At 38.4% G+C, this 25,474-nt stretch overlaps 1 pseudogene; it reads right to left on the bottom strand.

The window, feature by feature from the left end:
• The window catches only part of LOC146883689 (putative L-type lectin-domain containing receptor kinase S.7 pseudogene), a 29,760-nt pseudogene extending 18,160 nt beyond the window's left edge, over window positions 1–11,600 (bottom strand).
• Between the last annotated feature and the right edge of the window lie 13,874 nt (window positions 11,601–25,474).

Consider the following 25,474-nt stretch of genomic DNA (forward strand, 5'->3'; position numbering starts at 1 on the left):
ACAGTCAAACTGGTCAACTGGTCAAAGTTAGCAGTCAACACTGGTCAAAACTGCAAATATGGTTAAATGAGAGAGGCAGAATTGGAAATTGGACAGGAATTAAGTTGCTAATTAATTAAATAAAAATAAAAGATTTTAGCAACTGACAGATAAAGCCCAAAGCCCAGTGGAAGCCTATATAAAGAGACTTAAGGAGCAGAAGAGGGGGACTGAAATTTTTACAACTTATAGCTTAGACACTTAGAACTCTCTGGTTTTGGCAGATACCATCTCCACCACATCTCTCATTCTCTTCTTTTATTTTCTTTCCTTCATATCATCATGTATTCCATCAAAGCCATGGAGGGCTAAGCTTTTAGGGTTGATTCCACTGTAATTTCTTAAATGGATTCTGAGGTTAGATGAATTTATATGTTTTGTTATATTGATTATTGTTGTGGTTTTTTTGTTTATCTATGTCCTTTGCTTCTTAATCAAATAGAAAATAATGATTTTAAATCTACATGCATGCTAATCATATGAGTTAAAAGGTTTTTAAATTAAATTGAGACTTTACTTTGATTTTGTTTAGAAACTTTCATTTGATTAAATAAGTTTTTGCCAATAATTGAGACTTTAATTTGATTAGAGGTAATTACTTTAACTAAAATTAGTCAAGACTTTACTTTGATTAATTAAGTTTTCTATTTGGTAAAGAAACAAAGGAATAGACATGATTAGGCATAGTAAAATTAATTGAGACTGTACTTTGATTGAATTTACTATGGACAATCTAACAATTCTCACTTTTAATTGAGACTGTACTTTGATTAAAAGTGAGGATGCCAACAAATGAATTGAGTCTTTACATTGATTTATTTGTAAATCAACAACAATAATTAATTTAACAATAATCTCTAGATAACCAATGAAGAATCTTATTTAGAAAAAGCAGTGGAATTGACCTATTTACTATTACTGTGTTTACAATCTTCCATGTCATTTTCTTTGCATATCAAAACCTCCCTATTTTTATAGTTGCTAGTTTTAAATTGCATTTTTGAGAATCAAATATTTGAGATCAATTCCGTATTCGTTGTGAGACGACTCAGGGTTATCTTAACCCTAACTATTTTCTTCACTACAAACTGGCAATACTCAAGTTGCTAAAGTAGTGGTAATTTGATCGCCTAACGACAGCGATATCAATGACATCACAAACTAGAGAAGAAAAAACATTGACAAATAAACTTTCCATCATATTTTTCACTACTTCCATTTCTTTTTCTTCATTTTCCCTTCCTTCTACAATTTTTATTGCTTCCTTTTTTATTCTTTCTTTTTCTATTTTCTCCTTCAGCCTATGTTGATCCTTACTGACTTGCCTTGGTGTCATAAATCTCAACTTCATTTATGTCACTCGTGCCTCAAACAAAGGGAACGTTCATCAAGATTGAATGTTTTAAATCGAAGTCATGCCCATTCCAATAGAAGATGACAAGAGTCCATGGGAGCAACATCACATAATACTTCTTTCACACACTACTCTGTACTGAATTTGATCCGTGCTTGATTCGGATAAAAGGTTGTTGGTAACTGCAGTATCTCCACCAATCTTTCGGTCACAACATTGTTGTCGCTTCCGTACGCGAATGCAACTAAACATGGGTGGCCTTCAATTAAACACCTTGTATAATAAACTTCCATTTCTAATCCAAATCTAGATAGCAAGGCACTGAATACCAAATGATGTGAATGCAAAGGGTTGGATTCGTTTTTTATGAAGGATTATCTTGTTTTCTTTTAGAGTTATGAATATGGTGAAGTTGTTTAAGAAAGCTTTTTGAAAACTCCCACTGGACATTAAGATAGCAAGCTATCTAAATGTGAAGGTTCATTTCTCAAGCTCATGAAAGGAAGAAGAGAGTTGGATTCAAGCTTAAACTCACACGGCATTAACAACACTTAAAGAACCAAAATGAAAGAAGAAACATTAAAAATGGAAAGCATAGAAGATGAAGCATGGAAGAAGCACGCCACTCATAGGGGGGGATCTAAGCCAACCAAGCCCTAGAGATGAGTGATGGTGCCGCCACTTGCAAGCAAGATAAGGCAAAGGTGAGTTCACTTCTAGGAAGGAGAGCTCACGAAAATTTAATGGTTGAAACACAATAGTTTAGAAACAAAATGATCAACCCTTTTACAAGACAAGGAGCACCCTTTAAATAGGAGTTCATAAGGGTCCTTTAGCAAATACAAAAACATGAAAAAAGATTAACTAGCAAACCCTAAACCTAATGTGAGAGTGAGTCTTGGCCAAGTGAAGGCAGATGATTGGTGGAGGCATTCCCATGAGGATTCTAGGCCAAAAGAGGAAGGAGACCAAGTGACCTTCTAAGGCATAAACCACAAAGGCAAAAGGAGACAAGGTACATGTCGACTTTTGCTTTTGCTTTATGCTTTTTGCTTTCCTCTCTCTTCCACTTCATCCAAGTGCTCCAATCACCAAGTGCCACCTAGCCATGCTCTACTTTCTCTTAATTACCTACAAAACAAGACAAACAAGGATTAGCATGTTGGTTTAAGTTAATCTAATCTTGGTCAAAGGTCAACTTTGGATCAAAGTCAACAAGTCAACCAAAATAAATCAACTAGAAACCAACTTAGGGAATTCAAACTAAAGTAATGCAAAACAAAGATAAAGGTGATGGAATAGAAGACTCCCCTCTAGACATGCTTCTAGTGATCCTTCTTGATGGAACTTCTAAGGAGGTGGTCACGCCTTCATCATCCTCCCCTTCTTGGAGAGAATTCGACCACGAATTCTTAAACCCTACATCAAAAGGAGAAAGGTCACAAACATTAAATGAGTTACTTATGTTGTAGCTTGGGGGTAAGTCTAACTCATAAGCATTGTTGTTAATTCTCCTAATGACTTGAAAGGGGCCATCCCCTCTAGGGAGGAGCTTAGACTTCCTTTGAGTAGGGAATCTCTCCTTTCTCAAGTGAAGCCAAACCCAATCTCCCTGTTGGAAGATGACTTCCTTTCTTCCCTTATTACCATCCTCTTGTTGTTTCTTAACTTTGCTCTCAATGGTTTCCTTAACTTGTGAATGCAAGTCTTGGATGTACTTGGCTTTGGTCTCACCATCTTGGCAAGTCCATGCCTCATGAGTGGGTAGGGGAAGGAGGTCTAAGGGAGTTAGGGGATTGAACCCATACACAACCTCAAAAGGGGAATGAGAAGTAGTGGAATGCACAACCTTATTGTAGGCAAACTCTATGTAGGGAAGAAGTTCCTCCCACTCTCTAATGTTTTGCACTATCATACATCTTAGCATTTGCCCTAGGGTTCTATTAACCACCTCGGTTTGGCCATCACTTTGGGGATGACAAGTGGTGGAGAAAAGAAGCTTGGTGCCAAGTTTACCCCACAAGGTTCTCCAAAAATGGCTTAGGAACTTGGAGTCCCTATCACTTACAATGGACCTAGGTAGGCCATGTAGTCTTACCACTTCCTTGAAGAAAAGATTTGCAATATAAGTTGCATCATCAATCTTATGGCAAGGAATGAAATGGGCCATCTTAGAGAACCTATCCACCACTACCAAAATGGAATCCCTACCTTTTTTGGTCCTTGGGAGACCTAAGACAAAATCCATAGAAATGTCAACCCAAGGCTTGGAAGGGATAGGCAAGGGGGTGTAGAGACCATGGGGTTGGACTCTAGACTTGGCTTTCATGCATGCTATGCAACCTTTGCAATGCCTATCTACATGCTTCCTCATGTGAGGCCAATAAAAGTGTTCTTTCAAGACTTCCAAAGTCTTGTTTGGCCCAAAATGCCCCATTAATCCTACCTCATGTGCCTCTCTAATGAGTGAGGCTCTTAAGGAACCTTGGGGAATGTTACCTTTGAAAAGATATTGATTGAGAAGGTAAAAGTCTTTGTAAGCCCCTTGGTGGCACTCACTAAGAATGGGGGAGAAATCAACATCATTTGGATACAATTCCTTAATATGATCAAAACTAAGAAATTTAGTTTCAAGAATGGAAAGGAGGGAATGCCTTCTTGAAAGTGCATCCGCCACAATGTTACCCTTTCCTTGCTTATGTTTGATCACATATGGGAATTGTTCTAAGAACTCTACCCACCTAGCATGTCTCTTGTTTAACTTGCCTTGGCTTTTCAAAAATTTAAGTGACTCATGGTCACTATGTATCACAAACTCCTTTGAAAGAAGATAGTGTTGCCAAGTTTGCAAAGTTCTCACAAGAGCATAAAGCTCTTTGTCATAGGTGGAGTAGTTGATGTGACTCCCCTTGAGTTTCTCACTAAAATAAGCTATGGGGTGCCCTTCTTGGAGAAGCACGGCCCTAATGCCTACATTGGATGCATCACACTCAATTTCAAAAGTTTTGGAGAAGTTAGGGAGGGCTAAGAGTGGTGCATTGATCAATTTTTGTTTTAAAGTTTCAAAAGCCTTTTCTTGATCTTTGCCCCACTTATAGGCCACACCTTTCTTGACCAATTCATTGAGAGGGGCAGCTATGGTGCTAAAGTTTGGCACAAACCTCCTATAGAAACTAGCTAGCTAACCCATGGAAAGACCTAAGCTCACTTACATTCTTTGGAGGAGGCCAATCCTTGATTGCCATCACTTTTTCTTGGTCCACATGGACCCCATGTTGATTTATTTTGAAACCTAGGAAGATCACATGATCCATCCCAAACACACATTTCTCCATGTTAGCATACAAGGATGCCTTCCTTAAGGTTTCTAACACACTCCTTAAATGATGCAAGTGGTCATCTTGAGACATACTATAAATGAGAATGTCATCAAAGTATACCATAACAAACTTCCCTAAGAACTCTCTAAGAACATGGTGCATGAGTCTCATGAATGTACTAGGTGCATTGGTCAAGCCAAAAGGCATGACTAACCACTCATATAATCCAAACTTAGTCTTGAAAGAGGTTTTCCATTCATCACCTTCTTTGATTCTAATTTGATTGTACCCACTTTTCAAGTCTATTTTGGAAAATATGGTTGCACCATGTAACTCATCAATCAAATCATCTAACCTAGGAATGGGATGCCTATACTTGATGGTTATGTTGTTGATAGCCCTACAATCTATGAACATTCTCCATGTTCCATCCTTTTTGGGGACTAGGATCACGGGCATTGCACAAGGACTCATGCTATGTTGCACCCACCCCTTTTCTAACAACTCATTCACTTTTTTTTTGAATTTCTTTAGCCTCCTCGGGACTAGTCCTATAGGCTGGCCTATTAGGCAAAGATGAGCCTTGTATGAAATCAATTTGGTGTTCTATACCTCTTAGGGGTGGGAGACCCTTTGGAGGTTCTTGAAAAACATCTTTGAACTCATCTAAGACTAATGACAAGTCTAAGGGACATCTAGAGTGAGGGTTTTGGAAGGAGGGGGAAGATTCACTAGGATAAGCTAGGAAGATGGGTTTTTGGTCAAGCATTACCTTCTTCACCCCCTTGAGAGTGATCATGCTCTTCTTGGACTCATGCCCTTGCGCCTTCTTTTGTGCCTTCTCTTCTTTTCTTTTCTTAATCATTTGCAATTGGTCCTCATTGACTTCTCTTGGTGAAAGAGGTAGTAATGTGATCTTTTTGCCTTGGAAGCTAAAGGTAAACTTATTAGCATGGCCATCATGAAAAGCTTTTCTATCAAATTGCCATGGCCTTCCTAATAAAATGTGAGTTGCTTCCATGGGCACTAAGTCACATAATACCTCATCCTTGTAGTTTCCAATGGAGAAGTTAATAAGGACTTGTTTGTCCACTTTAATTTCACCTTCCTCACTAAGCCAAGAAAGCTTATAGGGCTTGGCATGAGGGATGGTTTTCAAGCCAAGCTTGTCCACAACCCTTGTGCTAGCCACATTAACACAACTTCCACTATCAATTATGAGGGAGCAAGTTTTGTTGTTGATTTGGCACCATGAGTGAAAAATATTTTCTCTTTGGTTTTCAAATTCTTTAAGTACTTGGCCTAGCATGCGCCTAACCACCAACAAACCTCCTTCATTAGGTTTGATTTCATCCTCACTTGAAGATTGGGAAGAAGTGTGGGAGGAAGAACTTTTAGGGGAGGGGGGAGAAGAATGTTCACTTTCAACCTCTCCTTTAGGGTTCAAGATCATGTTCCTTTTTGTTGGGCAATTTGAAGCAATGTGACCATAGCCCAAACACTTAAAACATTTGATGGAACTAGTTCTTGAACTTTGAGAAGAGTTTGCATTTTCATGGGAGGTTCTAGACGAATTGGTCCTAGGTGGGTGGTCTTTGGAAGGAGGTTTCTCATCCTTTCTTTCTTTTCCTTTCCAAGTTCTAGAGTAGTATTCATTGTATGAAGTATTCCTCTTGGCCTCTTGTTTCTTTTTCAATTGACTTTCAACTTTTAAGGCCAAGTGTAAAATTTTGTCAAGAGTGGAATACTCATACAACTCAACCACATTGAACTTCTCCTCTAAGACCACTCACAAATCTAGCTACCTTTTCTTCTTCACTTTCAAATTGGAGTCCTACTTTGAGAAGCATTGACTCCATCATTTTAAAATATTCATTCACACACATAGACCCTTATTGAAGCCTTTAGAGCTTCAAAAGAGTCTCCCTCCTATAGTAGGAAGGAACAAATCTAGCGCGCATCAAAGTTTTAATGTCCATCCAAGAGGCCGCGGGTGGCTCTTGGTTAATATTGTCCATACACAATTGGTGCCACCATGTCATGGCATAATCTTCAAATTCTAAAACTACTAAATCTACTTGTTCTTGATTACTAACTAAATGAATATTGAAGATTTGGTCCACTTTTTGCTCCCACTCTATGTAGAGGTTTGGATCATTCTCCCCCTTGAACTTTGGAATCTTGATTGGTGGAGGTTGTCTTTGTGGGAGTTGATTGCGCCTTCCACCACCATCATAGCCGTGTCTTCTTCTTCTTCCACCATGGCTAGAGTCCTCGGAAGAGGACCTCCTCCTTCTCCTCTCATCTTCCCTAAGCTCAAGTCTTTGGATGTGCTCTTGTAGGAAGATCTCACTTTGCCTCCTATCCGCCCTCAATTGGTCAAAAGTTTCTCTCCTACTCACTTCCATCTCACGTAAGATGTTGGCAAGGGTTATTAGTCCACTTTCTTGGGCCATAGGAGTCACCATGGGAGGGGAATAAGGTGAGGTCGACTCCTCCTCTTCTTCTACCTCCAAGATTGGATCCATATTCATGTTCCTACACCAAAAACTCACCAAAAACCGAGACAAGGAAGAGGTTAGCTAACAAACAATTCCAAACCCGAGACCAAGTGTGGTCTTCTCAAGCACCCAAGTCTTTTTTATCACACTCCCAAACCACACAAGCAAGGCTAGCACTCAAAAACCTTCCAAACAAGTGAAAACACCTTTAAAGAGATGAAAACCTTTTCAAAGCTCAAACAAGTGGCTCGGCCACAACACTCTAGGAAGACAAGGAAAAGAAAACTACTAAGACAAAACAAAGATTACCTAAAGACAAGCAAGCAAAGCTCAAAAAAAAAACAAGAAAGTTTAACTTCTAAGGAAACTTGTTTTTAAAGACAAAACTTGAACAAGACTAAAACAACGAAAAGCACTTTTAAGGACTCTATGGAAAGCATTTGAACAAGCCAAGATTATACCTCAAATTATGCATACACCATGAAAGATCATAACCAAGTCAAAGCATGGAACTGATTTGCCAATATCACCCAAAATCCAAGTATAAATTTTGGTAGCATAACACCTAGTAAAAATGGTCAAATGGATTCACCAAGCATTGTAAAAGCTCTCGGCTAAACTATTTTTGGTCTTGAAAACACTTTTTCTTTTCAAAACTAGGTACTTAAAATGATGAGAAGGATGTTTTAGGGTGTCTTGAACACTTAGTTCCTTAAAATTAGGTCAAAATCAATTTCAAGGAGCATACAACAACATAAGGCATAGATCTCATGCAATAGTTCAAAAACTTAGAAACAAGAACAAGAAAACTCAAAGAAGCATATGACAAGATACTCAAGCAAAAGTTAGACACATTTAGAGACTCAACATGACATACACAAAGACACAAACATGTAGCTATCATGCATTTAAACTCATGGATTTGAGGCTCAAAGAGTAAGTATCAAAAGACATGTTATCCAACCACATTTAGGAGCAAAAGAGTCACAAAACCGAAGCCAAAATTGCCACAACATAACCTGAAAACGTTGTTTTTCGTATTCTCGGCAGCTCTGACCTTTGCTCACTCATTTGATCATAACTCTCTCCAAAGAACTCCAAGTGCGTTAATTCTTTTTTTGTTGGAAACTAGACTCACAGAGCTTTCTTTTGATATAAAGAACGTTACTTTTGGACCACTGAGCTAGCTGCAGTATTTTTTTCAAAAACGCACACGTTGCTGCCAGCACTATTTTTATGTGGACCATTCAAAGATAGCTACACAAGACAAGGTTAGAACAAGAAAACACCATATTCAAGGACAACCAAAGCTCTAGATACCAAATGATGAAGGATTATCTTGTTTTATTTTAGAGTTATGAATATGGTGAAGTTGTTTAAGAAAGCTTTTTGAAAATTCCCACTGGACACTAAGATAGCAAGCTATCTAGATGTGAAGGTTCATTTCTCAAGCTCATGAAAGGAAGAAGAGAGTTGGATTCAAGCTTAAACTCACACGGCATTAACAACACTTAAAGAACCAAAATGAAAGAAGAAACATTAAAAATGGAAAGCATAGAAGATTAAGCATGGAAGAAGCACGCCACTCATAGGGGGGGATCTAAGCCAACCAAGCCCTAAAGATGAGTGATGGTGCCGCCACTTGCAAGCAAGATAAGGCAAAGGTGAGTTCACTTCTAGGAAGGAGAGCTCACGAAAATTTAATGGTTGAAACACAATAGTTTAGAAACAAAATGATCAACCCTTTTACAAGACAAGGAGCACCCTTTAAATAGGAGTTCATAAGGGTCCTTTAGCAAATACAAAAACATGAAAAAGGATTAACTAGCAAACCCTAAACCTAATGTGAGAGTGAGTCTTGGCCAAGTGAAGGGAGATGATTGGTGGAGGCATTCCCATGAGGATTCTAGGCCAAAAGAGGAAGGAGACCAAGTGACCTTCTAAGGCATAAACCACAAAGGCAAAAGGAGACAAGGTACATGTCGACTTTTGCTTTTGCTTTATGCTTTTTGCTTTCCTCTCTCTTCCACTTCATCCAAGTGCTCCAATCACCAAGTGCCACCTAGCCATGCTCTACTTTCTCTTAATTACCTACAAAACAAGACAAACAAGGATTAGCATGTTGGTTTAAGTTAATCTAATCTTGGTCAAAGGTCAACTTTGGATCAAAGTCAACAAGTCAACCAAAATAAATCAACTAGAAACCAACTTAGGGAATTCAAACTAAAGTAATGCAAAACAAAGATAAAGGTGATGGAATAGAAGACTCCCCTCTAGACATGCTTCTAGTGATCCTTCTTGATGGAGCTTCTAAGGAGGTGGTCACGCCTTCATCAGCTTTACTGATCTATCAAGGTTGGAATGCTAATAAACAAGAAGTTTGAGAAATTATTTAAAACGAAAAAATGGAAATATATAAGAAGATGGAGCGGAAATTGATCGACATCACACTTCCAAGAATGGAAGATAAGCCTCAGAGTTTAAACACACATAGTGATAAAAGACCTTTGACAAAACTCAGGGATTCTTGAATCACTCAAGAACTTAGGAGAATCACTCTAACTAAGATAGAAGAAATAAAACACTGATATTTTCTGAATAAAAGGCTACTTGCTTTCATTGATGAAAGTGGTTCAGTTTATATTGGAGCTTTAACCATCAGAATGACAAAAGACACATAAATTCAATTACAACCCACTTAAAGCTATTAATGATCCACTCAGGCTAATAATGATCCACTACATAATGGTTGATTGTAACTGAAATTAAGGCTACCGAAAGTCATCTACAAACTTTAAGCAATGGTCCTCTTGATCTTCAAAAGGCTGGTTCTTAAGTTGGCATGTGGACCCTTATTACAACTTGAAAATAAAGAAAATCTAAAGCGCATTAATTGGTTAAGCCAAAACACAATTTGGTAAGCCAATTTTACAAAGCGTTGGGCCCTTATTTAAATAAAAGAAACTGCATCAACGTGGCACATTAGTCATCCTCCATTTATCACATACGCAATTCACATCATACCCTCCTTCTTCGAGAAGATTCGTCTCGAATCTTAAGACTTTATTTTTCTACTAATTTTAGTATAAGTTTATAGTGATCTTGCGCGGACTTTATTTTTCTACAACTTGAAACTAATTTTCTTCCCCAAGGATCAAATTCAATTTGAATATATTCATCTTTGTTTCTTTCCAATGGTTGCAATCCGTGGAGCACTTTGCCTTCCAACACTACCCCACCTTGATATGTAACAATAAATAATTCCATGCGTTGTGTTTGACGAATTTGCTTCTCATCAGCAGACCAAATGCATAATAAGGCACTATGGACAAGATTCCTTTTCAAATGTGGAAGTTGGTGTGTTTCATTCACATGCATATCCTTTTGTTCATGTAAAATGACATCACAAACTGGAGAAGAAAAAACATTGACAAATAAGCTTTCCATCATATTTTTCTCTACTTCCATTTCTTTTTCTTCATTTTCCCTTCCTTCTGTAGTTTTTATTGCTTCCTTTCTTATTCTTTCTTTTTCTATTTTCTCCTTCAGCCTATGTTGATCCTTACTGACTTGCCTTGGTGTCATAAATCTCAACTTCATTTATGTCACTCGTGCCTCAAACAAAGGGAACGTTAATCAAGATTGAGTGTTTTAAAACGAAGTCATGCCCATTCCAAAAGAAGATGACAAGAGTCCATGGGAGCATGATGAGTTCAAATTTTTGCCCTCATTTAATATTTAAATTTGGCGATTTAATTGAATTTTCTGTGCTTAAAGATTGATTTAATTAGGATTTGTGATTATTGGATTTATTGAGTAAGTTTGGTAAAAGTGGCGTAAAAATTGATTTTAGTTGCATTAAATATTATTGGATATTCTAACGTTTGTTAATGCAGCTGGAATTTATTTTTGGTCAATTAATAGTGTGATTTTGAAGTATTCAAAGTTACAAAATAAGTCCAAAATCAAGAAATTCTGAAAAAGAATAAATCAGGAGCTAAATGCACCCCCAGATTTTACTTGCACACTCCTTTTAAAGTGGACCACAAAAAAAAACCTGTTCTGCACCCCCAGTTTTCACTAAGTTGCACCCCTCCTACCACTTAAACTCCACTCAACCAGATCATGCCATGTGGCAATCCCCACCTTTTAAGATTAGCCAACCATAAGCCGCCACGTGTCATAATCCCCACCTCACCAAATTGACCACTTAGACTCTGCCACGTCATCATCTTCATCTCCCAAAACCCTAACCCTAATTTTCTCGTCTCCTTCCACCACTATGGCAGCCGCCGCCGCACCTCCTCACCTCGCCGGCGACGCACCAGAAACCACGGCAGCCACCATCTTCGTCCGCGACCACCATGATTCTGCAGCACACACCATCTTCTCGCCTCCGCGCCACTTCACTCGCGCATCGCATCCACCACGACCACCACGCCGCTGCAACAGATCCGCTACTGCTCCGCGCATCCAGCCTCCATCATCTCTGCATCTCGCGCGGCGCCACCACCATCTCCACCTTGCGCCACCGCGAGTTCTTCTTCCTCACGCAGCAGCCACGGAAAACGCAGGAGTAAAACCAGAACAACAAAGCCATCTTCTTCTCGCGTCCAGCAGCTCCGTTCACGCTCCGCAATCACTAGTTCCGCCACCATCAACAGCGCGAACCTTTTCCGGCCACCACGAACACCATCTTCTTCGTCATTCACTCGCGCCACCACAGATCGCGCAAGCTCCGCCGCACCACGCACCACCATCTGCGCGAACCAGCACCGCGACGCGTCACCACCACGCTCGCCAGAGAAGAAGCCGGAGCAGCCGCGCAGCCAAGGAGAAGAGTGTGAGAGTGAAACCCTAATTTCTGGAGAGAGAATCTGCACTGCCACGTGTCAGCATCTGATAGGCAGTCAACTGGTCAAACTCTGGTCAAACTGGTCAAATTCTGGTCAATTTGGTAAAAATGCTTAAATAAGAGGGGCAGAATTGGAAATTGGACAGAAATTAAGTTGCTAATTAATTAAATAAAAATAAAAGATTTTAGCAACTGACAGATAAAGCCCAAAGTCCAGTGGAAGCCTATATAAAGAGACTTAAGGGAGCAGAAATGGGGACTGACAATTTACAGCTGACAGCTTAGACACTTAGAACTCTCTGGTTTTGGCAGATACCGTCTCCACCACATCTCTCATTCTTTCTTTATTTTCTTTCCTTCATATCATCATGTATTCCATCGAAGCCATGGAGGGCTAAGCTTTTAGGGTTGATTCCACTGTAATTTCTTAAATGGATTCTGAGGTTAGATGAATTTATATGTTTTGTTATTTTGATTATTGTTGTGGTTTTTGTTTATCTATGTCCTTTGCTTCTTAATTGAATAGAAAATAATGATTTTAAATCTACATGCATGCTAATCATATGAGTTAAAAGGTTTTTAAATTAAATTGAGACTTTACTTTGATTTTGTTTAGGAACTTTCATTTGATTAAATAAGTTTTTGCCAATAATTGAGACTTTAATTTGATTAGAGGTAATTACTTTAACTAAAATTAGTCAAGACTTTACTTTGATTAATTAAGTTTTCTATTTGGTAAAGAAACAAAGGAATAGACATGATTAGGCATAGTAAAATTAATTGAGACTGTACTTTGATTGAATTTACTATGGACAATCTAATAATTCTCACTTTTAATTGAGACTGTACTTTGATTAAAAGTGAGGATGCCAACAAATGAATTGAGTCTTTACATTGATTTATTTGTAAATCAACAACAATAATTAATTTAACAATAATCTCTAGATAACCAATGAAGAATCTTATTTAGAAAAAGCAGTGCAATTGACCTATTTACTATTACTGTGTTTACAATCTTCTGTGTCATTTTCTTTGGATATCAAAACCTCCCTATTTTTATAGTTGCTAGTTTTAAATTGCATTTTTGAGAATCAAATATTTGAGATCAATTCCGTATTCGTTGTGAGACGACTCAGGGTTATCTTAACCCTAACTATTTTCTTCACTACAAACTGGCAATACTGAAGTTGCTAAAGTAGTGGTAATTTGATCGCCTAACGACAGCGATATCAAATTTGGCGCCGTTGCCGAGGAATACATATCTAGTTTTCTGTTAATATATTCCAAGCAAATTTCTATTTTTGTTTTGATTAAGAATTTCTTTTAAGAAATTTTTTGAGACTAGTTTGGAAAACTCTGTCTAGGAAAGACTTGGTATTTAAGTTGTCTACTGTGACGCACCTCTCTTTCCTGGGAGTAGACCCAACGACATCTTAACTCATTTCTTTCTTGAAATCTTTCTCCAAAACAAGAATAGGAAGAAAAAAAAACACACAGGGAAACACTTTCAGGTGGACTTGCATAGTGCATGACTCGGGCCAATCCGGGTCAATTTTATCAACTTGATTCAGAACTTGAAAGGAACTTGCGTAAATCACGTAGGAGACTTGAACTCAGGTGTTCTACTGAAGGAGCACCATCATCATCTGAACCTACCACTGAAAGTGTACCGCTGGAATCACCTCCGATGATTAACATATCTTCTGATCCATCACCTGAACCAGAAATTCAAGAAGATAGAATGGAAGAAAGAACAATAAGAGAGTTGGCTTCACCGGATGCAGCAATTACACAAAACATGTGCATCCAATATCCAGATGGAGAATGTGAGCTTAAGTCTGGGTTAATCCATCTTTTACCCAAATTCCATGGATTAGCAGGAGAAGACCCGTACCATCATTTGAAGGAATTTCATGTTGTTTGTTCATCCATGAGACCTACAACAGTGACAGAGGAACATATCAAGCTTAAGGCTTTTCCATTCTCATTGCAAGATGCCGCTAAGAATTGGTTATACTGCCTTCCGCCAGGATCCATCAATACCTGGGAGACTCTGAAAAGATTATTTCTGGAAAAGTTTTTTCCAGCATCTAGAGTTGCTGCTATTCGCAAAGACATTTATGGGATAAGGCAACAAGAAAGAGAAAGTCTTCACGAGTATTGGGAAAGATTCAAAAAGTTATGTGCTTCCTGTCCTCATCACCAAATAAACGAGCATCTCCTCATTCAATACTTTTATGAGGGATTGAGTATCATGGATAGACAAATGATAGATGCTGCAAGTGGAGGGTCATTGGTAGACAAAACGCCAACAAATGCAAGACAATTGATTGAAACTATGGCATCGAACCATCAACAATTTTCCACAAGGAGTAATTCTATAACTCTATTGAAGGGAACCCATGGAGTAGAAGCTTCATATGTTGCAGATCACAAGAAATTAGAAGGGAAGTTGGATGACTTAGCGGCCATGGTAAGGACCTTGACAGACTTACAGAAAAAGCCTATCCCTTCTACTTTATGTGGAATTTGTGCTTCTACTAATCATCCTACAGAGGCTTGTTCTATGTTAAAAGAGACAGGGACGTTAGACAATGAACAACCTCAGGCATATGCTGCAAACATCTATGGCAATAATAGACCACCTCGGCAGCAATACAACCATGATTTGTCCTCCAACAAGTACAACCCTGATTGGAAGGATTATCCCAGCCAGAAATGGGGAAATCAACAGCCTCAACACCAACAAGTCTATGTTCCACCTCAACAGAGGCAACAACCACAACCAGCTGCAACCTCTGGTGATTCAAACATGGAGGTAATGATGAAAATGATGGCTGACATGATGAAGGGACAATTCAATGAGTTGAAACAGACAATGGAAGCAACCAATCAAAATTTGCAAAACCAGATTGGACAAATGGCAAATGAGTTAAATCAGATGAAGTCTCAACAAGGCTCGAGCAATTTGCCTGCACAAACTGTAATCAACCCGAGAAATGTAAGTGCTATTACTTTAAGATCGGGTAAGCAAATACAAGGTCTTGGGGATACCCAAGAAGATGAAGATAAGGACAATGAAGTTGTACCTAATGATGAAAGAGGAAGATCAGATGAAGCAACACAAGCAACATCTGAGATGCCTGCACCCAGTGATAACTCCAAGTTGGTATCCCCTAATACTTCCTCTGAAAATCCTTCTCCTTATTCTCCTCCTCCTCCCTATCCAAACCGTTTGAAACCAAAATCTAAAAAGATGGAGGAGTTAGACAAAGAAATCCTGAATACCTTCAAGAAAGTGGAGATAAACATTCCTTTGTTGGATGCTGTGAGACAAATTCCTAAATACGCCAAGTTTCTCAAAGAATTATGTACACATAAAAGGCGTATTATGGACAAAGAGGTAGTGAACATGGGAAGAAACGTCTCTAGCTTAATTAAGAAGCCTGCAGTCAGAATGCCGCAAAAGTGTAAGGATCCACGTATGTTTTCTGTTCCCTGCATTATAGGTAGTACTAAGTTTGACAATGCTATGTTAGATTTAGGAGCTTCTATTAATGTAATGCCTTTATCTGTTTTTACTTCACTTCATCTTGGACCTCTTAAGTCTACTGGTGTGGTCATTCAATTGGCCAACCGTAGCACAGTTAACCCTGCAGGTGTGCTAGGAGATGTGCTTGTCCGTGTGGACAAGTTAATTTTTCCTGCAGATTTCTACATCTTGGATATGAAGGATGATGAAGGAATGAGTTCAACCACAATCATCTTGGGAAGACCATTCATGATGACAGCACGTACCAAGATAGACGTGCATGCAGGATCCTTGACTATGGAGATAGGAGATGAGAAGGTGCAGTTCAACGTGCTAGAAGCCATGAAGCACCCAATTGAAGACCATTCTTTGTTTTGTATTGATTTATTGAGTAGTGTAGTGAACAATTATGCTTTTGGACTTTTGGACGCTTTATCTGGTTTTTCTTCTTCTTTGGATTTTTCTCTTTCGAATATTTCGGGTTCAATTTTAGACGAAAGAGAAAATTGTAAAACAGGTGATGTTGAGGACGCGGTGTCACTATTTGATACCTCTGTGGCGTCCAAGTGTGATGCTGAGGTGGCTGAAATTACCTTAGGCAGTAAAATGTTGCCATCTGTGGAACAGCCACCCACTTTGGAGTTTAAACCTTTACCATCTCATTTGAAATATGTTTATCTTGAGAGGGATGGGAAACTCCCTGTTATTATATCTGCCTTGCTTACTGACGAGCAGGAACAAAAGCTATTGCAGGTTATCAAAGATCACAAGCGAGCAATAGGCTGGACTTTGGCAGATATTCCTGGTATTAGTCCTTCTTTCTGCATGCACAGAATACTCTTGGAGGAGGATGCTAAGCCAGTAAGGCAACCTCAGAGGAGACTGAATCCCCAGCTGATGGAGGTTGTGAAGAAAGAAGTCACCAAGTTGCTACAAGCAGGTATTATATATCCCATTTCTGACAGCACTTGGGTGAGTCCTGTACATGTGGTCCCCAAGAAATCTGGGATCACCGTGGTCAAGAATGAGAAGAACGAGTTGATTCCTACTCGTATTCAGAATAGCTGGAGGGTCTGTAATGATTATAGAAGACTAAACCAGGCCACCAGGAAGGACCACTTTCCTTTACCATTCATGGACCAGATGTTAGATCGATTGGCAGGTAAGTCTCATTACTGTTTTCTTGATGGATTCTCTGGGTATTTTCAGATTTGTATTGCCCCAGAGGATCAACATAAGACTACTTTTACTTGTCCATTCGGTACATATGCTTATAGGAAAATGCCATTTGGCCTTTGCAATGCTCCTGGAACATTTCAGCGATGTATGATGAGTATTTTTACAGATTTGTTGGAGCATTGTATTGAGGTTTTTATGGATGATTTTAGTGTATATGGTTCATCTTTTGATCATTGCTTGTCTAATCTTGCTAGAGTCTTGGGGAGATGTGAAGAAACTAACCTTGTTCTAAATTTTGAAAAATGTCATTTTATGGTAGAACAAGGTATAGTTTTAGGTCACGTTGTTTCCAAGAATGGTATATCTGTAGATCCTGCTAAAATTGATATTATTTCACAATTGCCTTACCCCTCTTCTGTGAAAGAGGTTCGATCTTTTCTTGGACATGCAGGATTTTACAGGAGGTTTATCAAGGACTTCAGCAAGATAGCCAACCCTCTCTCCAACTTGTTGCAAAAGGATATAGTATTTGACTTTGGAGAGAGGTGCAAAGATGCATTTGATACATTGAAAAAGGCGCTTACCACCACTCCTATCATCCAGCCACCTGATTGGACATTACCATTCGAGTTGATGTGTGATGCATCAAACTTTGCAGTAGGAGCGGTGCTTGCACAAAAAGATGGGAAGCTATCACATGTGATATATTATGCTTCCAGAACGTTGGACACAGCGCAGGCTAACTACACCACGACTGAGAAGGAATTATTGGCTGTTGTGTTTGCCTTGGACAAATTCAGACCGTATATACTTGGTTCCAAGGTAATTGTTTATACTGATCATGCAGCATTAAAATTCCTTCTGAAGAAAGCAGATTCGAAACCAAGGTTGATCAGATGGATGCTACTGCTCCAAGAGTTTGACATTGAGATTCTAGACAGAAGTGGAGCACATAACTTGGTAGCCGATCATCTTAGCAGGATTGAAAATGGAGAAGATAACATTCCTATTAAGGATGACTTTCCTGATGAAGTCCTCCTAGCATTGACTGCTGTGAAAGGTATGTTTCCTGAACCTTGGTTTGCTGACATTGTTAATTATTTGGTTGTTTCTGCTATTCCTCCTTCCTTCTCCAAATATGAAAGAATCAAGCTAAAAAGTGAGGCAAAGTACTATATCTGGGAAGACCCAATCTTATGGCGTATTGGTAGTGACCAAGTCATAAGGAGGTGTGTTCCAGATATCGAGATACCTCATGTGCTTGAGTTCTGTCATTCATCTCCTTTTGGTGGACATTATGGCACACAAAGAACAGGTAGGAAGGTGTTGGATTGTGGATTATATTGGCCTACTATTTTTAAAGATGCACAGAGGGTATATGAAAATTGTGAGCAGTGCCAAAGGGCAGCCAGATCCATTACAAGAAGGGATGAAATGCCTCAACAACCCATGCTATATTGTGAGGTATTTGATATTTGGGGTATTGATTTTATCGGTCCTTTTCCTCCTTCTTTTGGGTTTTCTTATATTTTGCTTGCTGTAGACTATGTCTCCAAATGGGTGGAAGCCATAGCTACAAGGACTAATGATTCTCGAGTTGTTATAAGTTTTGTCAGGTCTAACATTTTCTGCAGATTTGGGATACCACGAGCCATCATCAGTGACCAGGGGACTCATTTCTGTAATAGGCTACTTGAGAACATGTTGAAGAAGTATGGGGTGACACATCGCATTGCTACACCATATCACCCCCAAACCAATGGACAAGCAGAGATCTCTAACAGAGAGATTAAAAAGATACTAGAGAAAGTAGTGAAGCCTAGTCGAAAGGATTGGGCCAGAAGATTAGATGAAGCACTTTGGGCACACAGGACAGCCTACAAAACACCTATAGGTATGTCACCTTTCAGGGTGGTTTTTGGAAAGGCTTGTCATCTACCTGTGGAGATTGAACATCGGGCCTATTGGGCCGTGAAAGCATGCAACTTGGATTTGGAAGAAGCAGGAAATGAGCGAAAACTTCAGTTGCAAGAACTAGAGGAGATTAGGCTAGCAGCCTATGAAAATTCAAAGTTCTACAAAGAGAAAACCAAGAAGTTCCATGACCAAAAGCTTGTGGCTAGAAAGGATTTCAAGGTAGGCCAGAAGGTGTTACTATACAAATCCAAGCTTGGTCACATGAGTGGTAAGTTGCGCTCGACTTAGGAAGGACCATACATTGTTACAGAAGTCTTCCCTTATGGAGCAGTGGAGATCAAGGAAGAATCTTCAGCAAGAACTTTTAAAGTTAATGGGCATCGTCTTCGGATATTCAATGAAAATCAAGATATGCTGAATAAGACGATGCATGGGATGAACTTGACTTCTCCCTCATACCTTCCACCTTGAGGAGGTAAGTACACTTCATACTTTTTCTTTGCATTTTATACATATTGAATACATTGAGGACAATGCATGGATAAAGTGTGGGGGTGTGGGGAGATTTCCCCCTTTTCTGTTTTTGTTTTCTATTTGTTTTGTTTTTTCTTTTCTAATTTTCTTTTCTGCTTGTTTTTATTTAAAAAAAAAAGTTTCTGTTTTCAATAAAACATATTGACATTGGATTTTTGGATTTGATTCACTAATTGGAACGGTCATAATTCTGGGAAAATAAAAGTCATGTGCTATGAATGGATTGTTTCTGTGATTTACTAATTGAGTTGATTTGAGTGTTTCTGGAATAAATCTTTTGTGAAAGAGTTTTTGACCTTGTGAGTTTTGAGCTTTATTGTAAGGATGAACTGCCATGTGTCATTCCCATTTTTCTTGTGTGATTTGCTCATGTCTTGTTGGTACTCAAATGTTTAGCTTGATTCTGTTGTTTTGCATCTTAGGTGAACATGCATGATTTGATATGACTGAGGCATTTCTTGTTTTTAGCTACTTGGCCAAATAAGCTAACCATAACATTGATCCATTGGTAGCCCCTTGAGCTTAAACCTCTTTTTCTTGTTTTGAGCATATTACTAAACCTTAAAAAGAAAAAGACCATGTTTGTCCTTAGGGAGAAAGCAGGAGCTAGTGGATTATGTTGAGATTGGTTGAGGAATAAAGTGTGGGGGTGTGTATTTCCCCCACAAAGTTGTAAAAATGGCAAAAGGAAAATAAATGTTGATGAGAGAGTGTTGAAATGAAAAATGATTGCTGTCTGAAAAAAAAAAGAGCAACAAAGGATAAAAAAAAAAAAAAAACAAAGAAAAAAAGGATTGTTTTTGAAACTATGCTCCATAACTCTTTCTTCCTTACTATTTCAAAAACACACAAATCCTAAAGTTTTTCCTACCTTTGCCTTGGCCTCATTATAACCTGTGAAAAGTCCTCATGATTTTTGAATGCATGTTTTCTGAAAGCTGTGAATATTAGAGTCTTGCTAAGCATTGAGAGTGTTTACTTGCATGGGTATTTTGAGTGAAAACACAAGCCAAAACACTTGAGCGAATCTTGGTGAGAAAATATATATTTAACTTGAGTGTTTCTCTTTCATAGTTGATTATCTTGTAAACTCAAAAGATTAACTCATGTGTGAAAAACAGAATTTTATCCATTTGTTTGTGCATGACAACATGATTTCTAGAAGATTGATCTGTTTCCATTGGTATTCATTTCTTTAATCCACTGAAAATATGGAATAAAAGACCTCAGAAAAGAGTTTTTGAAATTGTTCAATTTTGCCCAGGAGTGCAAAAGGATAAGTGTGGGTGTGTGATGAGTTCAAATTTTTGCCCTTATTTAATATTTAAATTTGGGGATTTAATTGAATTTTCTGTGCTTAAAGATTGATTTAATTAGGATTTGTGATTATTGGATTTATTGAGTAAGTTTGGTAAAAGTGGCGTAAAAATTGATTTTAGTTGCATTAAATATTATTGGATATTCTACCGTTTGTTAATGCAGCTGGAATTTATTTTTGGTCAATTAATAGTGTGATTTTGAAGTATTCAAAGTTACAAAATAAGTCCAAAATCAAGAAATTCTGAAAAAGAATAAATCAGGAGCTAAATGCACCCCCAGATTTTACTTGCACACTCCTTTTAAAGTGGACCACAAAAAAAAACCTGTTCTGCACCCCCAGTTTTCACTAAGTTGCACCCCTCCTACCACTTAAACTCCACTCAACCAGATCATGCCATGTGGCAATCCCCACCTTTTAAGATTAGCCAACCATAAGCCGCCACGTGTCATAATCCCCACCTCACCAAATTGACCACTTAGACTCTGCCACGTCATCATCTTCATCTCCCAAAACCCTAACCCTAATTTTCTCGTCTCCTTCCACCACTATGGCAGCCGCCGCCGCACCTCATCACCTCGTCGGCGACGCACCAGAAACCACGGCAGCCACCATCTTCGTCCGCGACCACCATGATTCTGCAGCACACACCATCTTCTCGCCTCCGCGCCACTTCACTCGCGCATCACATCCACCACAACCACCACGTCGCTGCAACAGATCCGCTACTGCTCCGCGCATCCAGCCTCCATCATCTCTGCATCTCGCGCGGCGCCACCACCATCTCCACCTTGCGCCACCGCGAGTTCTTCTTCCTCACGCAGCAGCCACGGAAAACGCAGGAGCAAAACCAGAACAGCAAAGCCATCTTCTTCTCGCGTCCAGCAGCTCCGTTCACGCTCCGCAATCACTAGTTCCGCCACCATCAACAGCGCGAACCTTTTCCGGCCACCACGAACACCATCTTCTTCGTCATTCACTCGCGCCACCACAGATCGCGCAAGCTCCGCTGCACCACGCACCACCATCTGCGCGAACCAGCACCGCGACGCGTCACCACCACGCTCGCCGGAGAAGAAGCCGGAGCAGCCGCCGTCAGCCGCGCAGCCAAGGAGAAGAGTGTGAGAGTGAAACCCTAATTTCTGGAGAGAGAATCTGCACTGCCACGTGTCAGCATCTGATAGGCAGTCAACTGGTCAAACTCTGGTCAAATTCTGGTCAATTTGGTAAAAATGCTTAAATAAGAGGGGCAGAATTGGAAATTGGACAGAAATTAAGTTGCTAATTAATTAAATAAAAATAAAAGATTTTAGCAACTGACAGATAAAGCCCAAAGTACAGTGGAAGCCTATATAAAGAGACTTAAGGGAGCAGAAACGGGGACTGACAATTTACAGCTGACAGCTTAGACACTTAGAACTCTCTGGTTTTGGCAGATACTGTCTCCACCACATCTCTCATTCTTTCTTTATTTTCTTTCCTTCATATCATCATGTATTCCATCAAAGCCATGGAGGGCTAAGCTTTTAGGGTTGATTCCACTGTAATTTCTTAAATGGATTCTGAGGTTAGATGAATTTATATGTTTTGTTATTTTGATTATTGTTGTGGTTTTTGTTTATCTATGTCCTTTGCTTCGTAATTGAATAGAAAATAATGATTTTAAATCTACATGCATGCTAATCATATGAGTTAAAAGGTTTTTAAATTAAATTGAGACTTTACTTTGATTTTGTTTAGGAACTTTCATTTGATTAAATAAGTTTTTGCCAATAATTGAGACTTTAATTTGATTAGAGGTAATTACTTTAACTAAAATTAGTCAAGACTTTACTTTGATTAATTAAGTTTTCTATTTGGTAAAGAAACAAAGGAATAGACATGATTAGGCATAGTAAAATTAATTGAGACTGTACTTTGATTGAATTTACTATGGACAATCTAATAATTCTCACTTTTAATTGAGACTGTACTTTGATTAAAAGTGAGGATGCCAACAAATGAATTGAGTCTTTACATTGATTTATTTGTAAATCAACAACAATAATTAATTTAACAATAATCTCTAGATAACCAATGAAGAATCTTATTTAGAAAAAGCAGTGCAATTGACCTATTTACTATTACTGTGTTTACAATCTTCCGTGTCATTTTCTTTGCATATCAAAACCTCCCTATTTTTATAGTTGCTAGTTTTAAATTGCATTTTTGAGAATCAAATATTTGAGATCAATTCCGTATTCGTTGTGAGACGACTCAGGGTTATCTTAACCCTAACTATTTTCTTCACTACAAACTGGCAATACTGAAGTTGCTAAAGTAGTGGTAATTTGATCGCCTAACGACAGCGATATCAGAGCAACATCACATAATACTTCTTTCACACACTGCTCTGTATTGAATTTGATCCATGCTTGATTCGGATAAAAGGTTGTTGGTAACTGCAGTTTCTCCACCAATCTTTCGATCACAACATTGTTGTCCCTTCCGTACGCGAATGCAACTAAACATGGGTGGCCTTCAACTAAACACCTTGTATAATAAACTTCATTTTCTATTCCAAATCTAGATAGCCAAGCACTGAATACCAAATGATGTGAATGCAAAGGGTTGGATTCGTTTTACTGATCTATGCAAAGGGTTGGAACGCTAATAAGCAAGAAGTTTGAGAAATTATTTAAAACGAAAAAATGGAAATATATAAGAAGATGGAGCGGAAATTGATCGACATCACACTTCCAAGAATGGAAGATAAGCCTAAGAGTTTAAACACACATAGTGATAAAAGACCTTTAACAAAACTCAGGGATTCTTGAATCACTCAAGAACTTAGGAGAATCACTCTCACTAAGACAGAAGAAATAAAACTGATATTTTCTGAAAAAAAGGCTACTTGCTTTCATTGATGAAAATGGTTCAGTTTATATAGGAGCTTTAAGCATCAGAATGACAAAAGACATATAAATTCAATTACAACCCACTTAAAGCTATTAATGATTCACTCAGGCTAATAATGATTCACTACTTAATGGTTGATTGTAACTGAAATTAAGGCTACCGAAAGTCATCTACAAACTTTAAGCAATGGTCATCTTGATCTTCCAAAGGCTGGTTCTTAAGTTGGCATGTGGACCCTTATTACAACTTGAAAATAAAGAAAAACTAAAGCGCATTAATTGGTTAAGCCAAAACACAATTTGGTAAGCCAATTTTACAAAGATTTGGGCCTTTATTTACATAAAAGAAACTACATCAACGTGGCACATTAGTCATCCTCCATTTATCCCATACGCAATTCACATCATACCCTCCTTCTTCGAGAAGATTCGTCTCGAATCTTAAGACTTTATTTTTCTACTAATTTTAGTAAAAGTTTATTGTGATCTTGTGAGGACTTTATTTTTCTACAACTTGAAACTAATTTTCTTTCCCCAGGATCAAATTCAATTTGAATATATTCATCTTTGTTTCTTTCCAATGGTTGCAATCCGTGGAGCACTTTGCCTTCCAACACTACCCCACCTTGATATGTAACAATAAATAATTCCATGCGTTGTGTTTGACGAATTTGCCTCTCATCAGCGGACCAAATGAATAATAAGGCACTATGGACAAGATTCCTTTTCAAACGTCGAAGTTGGTGTGTTTCATTCACATGCATATCCTTTTGTTCATGTAAAATGACATCACAAACTGGAGAAGAAAAAACATTGACAAATAAACTTTCCATCATATTTTTCTCTACTTCCATTTCTTTTTCTTCATTTTCCCTTCCTTCTATAGTTTTTATTGCTTCCTTTTTTATTCTTTCTTTTTCTATTTTCTCCTTCAGCCTATGTTGATCCTTACTAACTTACCTTGGTGTCATAAATCTCAACTTCATTTATGTCACTCGTGCCTCAAACAAGGGGAACTCATCAAGATTGAGTGTTTTAAAACGAAGTCATGCCCATTCCAAAAGAAGATGACAATAGTCCGTGGGAGCAACATCACATAATACTTCTTTCACACACTGCTCTGTATTGAATTTGATCCATGCTTGATTCGGATAAAAGGTTGTTGGTAACTGCAGTTTCTCCACCAATCTTTCGGTCACAACATTGTTGTCGCTTCTGTACGCGAATGCAACTAAACATGGGTGGCCTTCAACTAAACACCTTGTATAACAAACTTCCTTTTCTATTCCAAATCTAGATAGCCAAGCACTGAATACCAAATTATGTGAATGCAAAGGGTTGGATTCGTTTTACTGATCTATCAAGGTTGGAATGCTAATAAGCAAGAAGTTTGAGAAAATATTTAAAACGAAAAAATGGAAATATATAAGAAGATGGAGCGGAAATTGATCGACATCACACTTCCAAGAATGGAAGATAAGCCTAAGAGTTTAAACACACATAGTGATAAAAGACCTTTAACAAAACTCAAAGATTCTTGAATCACTCAAGAACTTAGGAGAATCACTCTCACGAAGATAGAAGAAATAAAACTGATATTTTCTGAATAAAAGGCTACTTGCTTTCATTGATGAAAATGGTTCAGTTTATATAGGAGCTTTAAGCATCAGAATGACAAAAGACATGTAAATTCAATTACAACCCACTTAAAGCTATTAATGATTCACTCAGGCTAATAATGATTCACTACTTAATGGTTGATTGTAACTGAAATTAAGGCTACCGAAAGTCATCTACAAACTTTAAGCAATGGTCATCTTGATCTTCCAAAGGCTGGTTCTTAAGTTGGCATGTGGACCCTTATTACAACTTGAAAATAAAGAAAAACTAAAGCGCATTAATTGGTTAAGCCAAAACACAATTTGGTAAGCCAATTTTACAAAGCACTGGGCCTTTATTTAAATAAAAGAAACATCATCAACGTGGCACATCAGTCATCCTCCATTTATCCCATACGCAATTCACATC

The sequence above is a fragment of the Vigna unguiculata genome, chromosome 9 (genome assembly GCF_037176805.1).
Source record: "Vigna unguiculata cultivar grain cowpea cultivar isolate G323 ecotype 2 chromosome 9, ASM3717680v1, whole genome shotgun sequence".
In the NCBI taxonomy this organism is placed as follows: Eukaryota; Viridiplantae; Streptophyta; class Magnoliopsida; order Fabales; family Fabaceae; genus Vigna; species Vigna unguiculata.